At 43.7% G+C, this 8,754-nt stretch overlaps 1 pseudogene; it reads left to right on the plus strand.

Moving 5' to 3' along the window:
- The window catches only part of LOC111968978 (alpha-(1,6)-fucosyltransferase-like), a 121,238-nt pseudogene that overhangs the window by 74,527 nt on the left and 37,957 nt on the right, over positions 1 to 8,754 (plus strand).

An 8,754-nucleotide genomic window follows, 5' to 3' on the forward strand; every position in this document is an offset into this window, starting at 1 on the left:
TGGTAGAGAGAGAGAGATGTGGTAGAGAGGATGTGTAGGAGAGAGAGAGATGTGGTAGAGAGAGATGTGGTAAGAGAGAGAGATGTAGGAGAGAGAGAGAGAGAGAGAGAGAGAGAGAGAGAGAGAGAGAGAGAGAAGAGAGAGAGAGAAGATGTGGAGAGAAAGAAGCTGTGGTAGAGAGAGAGATGTGGTAGAGAGAGAGAGAGGAGATGTGTAGAGAGAGAGAGATGTGGTAGAGAGAGAGAGTGAGACATGTGGTAAGGAGAGAGAAGAGAGAGTGGAGAGAGAGAGAGAGATGTGGTAGAAGAGAGAGAGAGAGAGAGAGATGTGGTAGAGAGAGAGAGAGAGTGTGGTAGAGAGAGAATATGTGGTAGAGAGAGAGAGATGGTAGAGAGAGAGAGAGAGAAGCTTCACTATGGTGAATCACTAAAACAATACAGAAATACACTACGGAAAAAGAAGGAACAGCACGTCAGAAATCAGCTCATGTAATGAAGAATCCATAGACTCTAACCAATTCTGGAAAATTGGAAAACAATAAACAAACAACAACACGAAGAATTATCATCCAAAATGGAGATGTATGGGTAAACCACTTCTCCAATCTTTTTGGCTCTATAACAAAGAATAAAGACAAAAACATATACATGATCAATACAAATCCTAGAAATCAACTATTAAAGACTACCAGAACCCACTGGATTCTCCATTACCTTGAATGAGTTACAGGACAAAATAAAAACCCTCCAACCAAAAGGCCTGTGGTGTTGATGTATCCTTAATGAAATGATCAAATACAGACAACAAATTCCAATTGGCTATATAAAACTCTTTAACATCGTCCTTAGCTCTGGCATCTTCCCCAATATTTGGAACAAGGACTGATCACCCCAATCCACAAAAGTGGAGACAAATTTGACCCCATAAACTACCGTGGAAATGCGTCAACAGTAACCTTGGGAAATACTCTGCATTATCATTAACAGCAGACTCGTACATTTCCTCAATGAAAACAATGTACTGAGCAAATGTCAAATTGGCTTTTTTACACAATTACCGTACAACAGACCATGTATTCACCCTACACACCCTAATTGACAACCAAAACAACAAAACAAAGCAAAGTCTTCTCATGCTTTGTTGATTTCAAAAAAGCTTCAGACTGTGAGAGAGAGAGAGAGAAACATCTGAACTTGACATGTTTAGTCAACACAGCTGTTATGTTGTTTCAGTTGATTTGACTTTTTGGTTGTGAATTTCTAAGTTGATTAAACACGTTGATCTTTGTTGAGTCAACGTAGTTACATAAGTATTGACAGTTGAAGTCATCTTAACCCTTTACACTTGTGGGAATTGGCCTATATGGGTAGGGCTAAATTTAAATGTTTCTTACAGAATAAATATTAAATGCATATGCATAAGCATGGTACACTCTTAGTTCCAAGAGGGTTATTTGGCTGTTCCCAAAGGAGAACCCTTTTTGGTTCCAGGTAGAAACCTTTCTGGTCCTTTTGGTTCCAAAAGGGTTCTACCTGCAACCAAAAAGGGTTCTTTAAAGGGTTCTCCTATGGGGACAGCCGAAGAACCCTTTAAGGTTCTAGATAGCACCTTTTTTTCTAAGAGTGAAGCAATTGAAAGTGAACAGCTTGAAGATTATGGGAAAATGATTAGACCAAAAGTTGAGGACACAACAGTTCACCTGACACAAGACTTAATCCAAACATTACACCTTTGATTTTATGTGCATTTTACATTTACTGTACTATTCACCGCATGTGTTGATAACTAAATCTTAAAATACTCTGGGTACATTCAGTAACATGATAAAGTATTCCTGGGAAATGTGGGGTAGGTGCAACATTTTTTTTTATTACAAAGGTTTGTGTGAGAGGACGAACTGGTGTCTCCAAGTGGTCACACAACTCTCCAAAGTGTTCACACTTCCTAAGTCATTTCAATGCACTTTGATGACCCAAATACGAGTCTTCAACCACTGCAGTATCCCTGCTATCCCTGCACATTGCACATACAGTATGGTATTGGCACTGACCCTGGAACTGACCCTGTATATAGTTTACTGTGCTTGCTTTCTCGTGGTTCTTCTTATTTCTATTTCTCTTGTGTTTTTGTTCTACTTGCCTTTTTAAAATTGTATTATGTATAGTACTACCGATGTTGATTACTGTATTGTCGGGAAAGAGCACGAAAGCCATTTCACTGTACTTGAAACTTGACAGACAAGCAGGCAGCACTACACAGCTGAAGGTCAGTCTGTTGATTCATTAATTGAGTCCGCCCTTTGTTCGCGCTCGGGCCCCAACCACTGCTACAATCTATAATACATTGTATATTCTCCACACAGAAATCCATAACTAACTAGTCTCTTATGTATTCAGCCAGCCCGCCGGTCATTTGTAATGAAGGGATAAGTATTCTATATCCCCTGTAATGAATATAGAATATTCAGCCGTATCCATTATCGTCGCTGAACCGTTCAACTCGTTGCTGGCCTGTGATGTCAAAATGTGTGCGTGTGTGTGATCGCCCTGCCTGCTCTGAGACTGTGTGTGTGGCCCGGTCCTGGGGGAGGAGTGTATGCATGTGAACAGAGCTGGGGAGGGGGAGGGGGGGGGGTCTCTCCTCAAATAGAGGGGAGGAGGACACCTCTATGCTGACATCCGCACGCTCCTCCACATAACAATGGTTTAACCCAGTTTTATTATTAGACAAGGGAAGTACTGGTAGCTGCATATCTATTTTCAGTGTTCTCTCTCGCAGGCTGCTAGCCGTTGGTTGAGCTCTGAAACGGCGGTGGATTTTCAGTTGCGTTCGGTGGGTTTGTGTAGTGTTTCCTTGAGTGGCCGTGGGTTTGTGTTAAGTTGAGTGGCGCGTTTGTGGTGTGCAGAAGTGGGTTTGTGGTGTTTTCAGTCAGTTTGTTGATGTAATGCCGAGTGGCATGTGGCGTTTTGTTTACCGCTGTGTTGGGGATTTGTATAGCGAGGGGCTCCTGACTCTGGTTTGTCACAGAGGAAGAGAGGACGGGTGGAGGAGGAAGATAAGGGCTGCGGTTTCTCTCCGATTTTTGTCAGTGACCAACTCTACTCTGTTTGCTCTTTGAACAGAGGGAAGTATTCCACAAGGCCACTCCGTAGAGGCCGAGCGAGACCGAGCCGTCTGCCAGTCAGTCAGGACTACAGAGACACAGAGGGCGACATCAGTGAGCTGACCAGACTACCAGAGCCAGGACCAGCCCACGCCCAGTCCAGCCTAGACCAGAGAGGACTCGGGTATCCTAACTCCCTGGAGGAACCATAGCCATGCATTAACTAACCCCACCAACCCTACCTGAACTACATCTCACCCCCCCCCCCCCCGCCCTCCGGCATTCTCACCATGCCTCAAGGCCTATTGTGACGGGAGTGCTGCTCCCCCCCCCCCCCATCCCCCCCCCCTCCCCCCCCGCCCCAGAGGCCCAAGAGGGGTGAAAGATGCGCCCATGGGCAGGTTCGTGGCGCTGGATCATGCTTGTGCTCCTGGCGTGGGGCACACTGCTGTTTTACATCGGAGGTCACCTTGTGAAGGACAGCGAGCACCCGGAGAGATCCAGCAGAGAGCTGTCCAAGATCCTGGCCAAGCTGGAGAGACTGAAACAGCAGAACGAGGACCTGAGACGCATGGCTGAGACGCTCAGGTGAGACGCGTGACACGCTGACGGAGTTTGGCCTCTCTTTCCCGTTTCCGCCTCTCTCACTCTCGCTCCGTTTCTCTCTCTTCCTCCTTATCTTTGTCTCTGCTCGTCGCTTTCTCTTTTTCACCCTCGTGTCTCTTTCCCGTCCTCTCTCTCACTCTCTCGCCTCTCCTTCTGTTTCTACTATGAGATGTTGTGCACCATTACTTCACCGCATATTAAGTGACCCAATAATCCCAGGCAGCGTTGGTAATCTGTATTCTTACATTACTGGATTTAAGATAACGTAGTCGTCAGGGTGTCAAGAGTATTTCCTCTGTATCGTTACGCATCATTACTTCACTGACCCATTCATCCACGTGTTGATCGTCGTCTGTGATCTTTACATTACCGTTCTTGGTTAGATTCTGTAGTCTAAGTTTACATGTTTGTATGTCTCTGTCATTGAAATGTATGTGTGTCTTTGTCAACAACAACAAAAAATGTATTTTATGGTTTGTCTGTAAGTTGTTACAGTATGTCTGCTATTTGCTGCTCTCTCGGTTGGTCCCTGTCTCTCTTGAAAAAATTGATTTGATCTCAACGAGGCTAACCTGGGTAAATAAAAAAAATACACTTTACATCGCTGAAGTTCACTTCCAGGTTAGATGAAGTCGTCTTATTACGTCGGAGGACCGCGGTATGTTTCCTCGCTCACAAGCTGTTGGTGGTGGTCTGATCAGTGGTCGATTTCTGTGGTGTTCTGAGGAGACGTGGGTCGGAGTCGTCTCACGTCAGAGTATTTCCTTTCCTTGCCGCTGTTTACAAACCCGGAACTAAATCCGTGTGATGTCAGTGCCTGTCATGGTAGCTATGGTGTAGTGTAAGATGGCATGGTGTGATACGTGATGGACAGGGTGCCAACCTGGGCTGATGGGCTGTGTCTAAAGGCCGTGAGAAAAGCTGTTCTGTTATTGCGCTTGTCACATACCGTATTCCGCCACTCAACACACTGGCATGCCGATTTGATTCAAGCCCGAAGCAACAGTCAGAGCTGTGAAGTGATAGGGTCTGTCCTAATTTAACGTTTCAAACGGTTGTTCAAAGGAAAGATGTGCAGAAGTTGTTCCTACAGCAGGCTGTACGCTCACACACACACACACACACACACACACACACACACACACACACAACACCCACACAAGACATGCGCACATTACAAGCAACACGCTCCCCTCTTTTTCCTTCACACTCCATTGTACTTAGCCTGCCTCTATTAAGGAGAGCGAGAGCGTATCTAAGCTAACTGATCTCAGGTCAGTTCCGGTGTGTGTCCCCTTTGGTAGAGGTTAGAATGGGGGTATGTAAACTGATCCTAGACCTGAGGACAGCTCCTACCAGAGCCAGTAGTAGTAGTGGGGCTCAGAGTCAGACATCACTGACCCCTGCTGTTGTGGTGGTCAGCAACTGGCCAATGCCATAGTAGGCCTCAGCTCACATTGGTTAGCATTACCGCACTGCAGTGTTCCTACAGTGTTACTGCAGTGTCACTACAGGTGTACTACATTGTTACTGCAGTGGTTACTGTACCTGCAGTGGTACTGTTACTACCAGTGTTACTGCAAGTGTTACGCACCATTTGTTATAGTGTTAACTAAAGCGTTACTACATTGGTTACTACACATTGTTGTCATTGTTACTGCAGTGTTGCTACAGTGTTACTACAGTGTTACTGCAGTGTTCCTACATTGTTACTACAGTGTTACTACATTGTTGCTACATTGTTACTGCAGTGTTGCTTACAGTTTACTACAGTGTTACTGCAGTGTTACTACATTGTATACAGTGTTACTACTTGTTTGCTACAGTGTTACTGCAGTGTTATAACATTGTTACAACATGTTACTTACATTGGTATCACAAGTGTTACTACATTGTTGCTACAGTGTTTACAATTGTTACTACAGTGTTACTACATTGTTGCTACATTGTTACTAACAGTGTTACGCAGTGTTACCTGCAGTGTTCTGCAGTGTTGCTACAGTGTTACTACAGTGTAACTAAGTGGTAAATCAGTGTTGCCTGCAGTGTTGCTACAGTGTTACTACAGTGTATACATGTTGCTGCAGTGTTGCTGCAGTGTTACTACAGTGTTGCTGCAGTGTTACTGCCAGTGTTGCTACAGTGTTGCTACAACGTGTACTTCATGTTAATACAGTGTTTGCTGCAGTTTACTACAGTGTTGCTACAGTGTTTCGCTACAGTGTTACTACAGTGTCTGCAGTGTTGCTACAGGTGTTACTATCAGTGTTACTGCAGTGTTTGCCACAGTGTTGATAAGTGTTACTATAGTATTACATACATTGTTACTGCAGTGTTACTACATTGTTACTGCAGTTTTGCCTGCAGTGTTGCCAGTGTTACTGCAGTGTTGCTAGTTTACTACGTGTTACTTGCAGTGTTGCCACAGTGTTGAATACAGTGTTACTACAGGTATTATCTACATTGTTACTGCAGTGTTACTACAGTGTTCACTGCAGTGTGTACATGTCAGTGTTACTACAGTGTTACTACTAGTGTTACTGCATGTTGCCGCAGTGTTGATACAGTGTTATATAGTATTACTACATTGTGCGTGTTTACTCTGTACTGCGTGTTACTGCAGTGTTACTACAGTGTTAATGCAGTGTACTAAGTGTTACTGCAGTTGTTAATGCAGTGTTGTATCGCAGTGTTGCACCCATGTGTTACTGCAGTGTTACTACGTATGCAGTGTTACTTACTCAGTTGTTACCTGCAGTGTTACTACAGTGTTACTGGTTAACAGTGTTACCCGTTAGCAGTGTTACTACAGTGTTACTACTACGTGTTGCCGCCCAGTGTTGCTACAGTGTTACTTAGCTCATTACTACCATTGTTTACTGCAGTGTTACTGCAGGTGTTACTACAGGCGTTACTACAGTGTTACTACAGTGTTACTGCATGTTTACTGCAGTGTTGCCACAGTGTTGCTACAGTGTACTGCATGCGTGTTACTACAGTGTGCCGCAGTGTTGCTACAGTGTACTATAGTCATTAACACATTGGTTACTGCAGTGTTCCTGCAGTACAGTGTTACTACAGTGTTACTCAACGTGTTTACTGTCAGGGTGGTTACTGCAGTGGGTCTACGTCTTACGCATGTTGCAGTTAGCTAGCGTGTTGCTACTGCCAGTGTTGCTACAAGTGTTACTAGCAGTGTTAGCAGCACGTCTGCTAGTGCTAATATATTATACATGGTTGCGCAGTGTACTCAGTGCTTACTGCAGTGTTACTACGAGTGTACTTTACAGTCTCTAAGTGACAGTCGTTACTGACAAGTCGTTACTCATTTACTACAGTGTTACTGCAGTGTTGATACTGTGTTACTGCAGGTTACTGCCTAAGTGTTTACCTACAGTTTACTGCAGTGTTGATACCTAGTGTTACTACAGTGTCTACTGCAGTGTTACGTACAGTGTTACTACAGTGTTTTACTGCAGTGTTGTCCACAGTGTTGATACAACGTGTTCTCAGTATTACTACATTGTTACTGACATTGTTACTCATTCTCATGTTACTGCAGTGTTCTACAGTGTTACTGCAGTGTTACTCAGTTTGATACAGTGTTACTGATGTTCACGTGTTACTGCAGTGTACTAAAGTTGTTGCAGTGTTGACACTGCAGTGTTAGCTACCATGTTACTACAGTGTTACTGCAGTTGCTACAGTGTTACTACAGTGTTACTGCAGTGTTACTACAGTGTTACTGCATGTTACACAGTGTTTACTACAGTGTTACTGGCAGTGTTACTGCTAAGTGGTTGCTTCCAGTGTTTACTGCAGTGTTACTGCTGTGTTACTACAGTGTTCCACAATGTTTTACTGCAGTGTTACTACAGTGTTACGCAGTGTGCTACAGGTTACTGCAGTGTTCTACTGCAGTGTTACTACAGTGTTACCACAATGTTGTACTGCTCGTGTTACTACATGTTGCCACAGTGTTGCTACAAGTGTTACTGCAGTGTTACTACAGTGTACTATCAGTTATCTGCAGTGTTGATACAGTGTTGCTACAGTGTGTACTACAGTGTTACTGCAGTGTTGCTACAGTGTTTACTGCAGTGTTCCGCAGTGTTGCTACAGTGTTACTATAGTATTACTACATTGTTACTGCAGTGTTACTAACATTGTTACTGCCAGTGTTGCTGCAGTGTTGCTGCAGTGTTACTGCAATGTTGCTACAGTGTTACTTACAGTTTACTGCAGTGTTGCCACAGTGGTTCTGCTACAGCTTTCACTACATTCTTATCTGCAGTGTTACTACAGTGTTAACTGGCAGTGTTACTGCAGTGTTTACTTACAGTGTACTACAGTGTTACTGCAGTGTTGCCACATGTGTTTGATCTACAGTGTTACTACATATTGTACCAGTTACTTACAGTTGCGTTTACTGCAGGTCACGGTTAGCTTACTAGTTTACTGCAGTGGTTACTCTGCAGCTGTTTACTCAGGTGTTATGCGCACAGTGTACTATACAGTGTTATCATGTACAGCAGTGTTCTGCTAGTGTTTAGCTACAGTGTTACTACATGTTCCTGCAGTGTTGCCACAGTGTTGAACAGTGTTCTATAGTATTACTACATTGTTTACTTGCATTGTTACTACATGTTCGCAGTGTTACTTTGCAGTTGTTTACTCACAATCGTGATCACTCGCATGTGTACTAACAACAGTCGTTACTAGCAGTGTACTTCTTCGTCAAGTGTTGATACACTGTTACCTGCAGTGTTGTAACGTGTTACTGCAGTGGTTACTTCTCATTAAAGTTCGCTTGGATAAACGTGTTAATCTCTAACACTCCGAGTGTTGCACAATAAAATCCTCTACAGTAGGTATGCAGTCGTTGCCTACAGTGTTACTAGAAAAGAGAAGTTGCCCTCTCTACACCACCAACTAGATGGCTAACAAGTGCTTACTATAGTATTACTAATTGTTACATGCGTGTTTACGCAGTGTTAACTACAGTGTTACTCAACACGTGTTACTACAGTTGTTACTTCGCCAGT

This window comes from Salvelinus sp. IW2-2015, linkage group LG9 (assembly GCF_002910315.2).
Source record: "Salvelinus sp. IW2-2015 linkage group LG9, ASM291031v2, whole genome shotgun sequence".
In the NCBI taxonomy this organism is placed as follows: Eukaryota; Metazoa; Chordata; class Actinopteri; order Salmoniformes; family Salmonidae; genus Salvelinus; species Salvelinus sp. IW2-2015.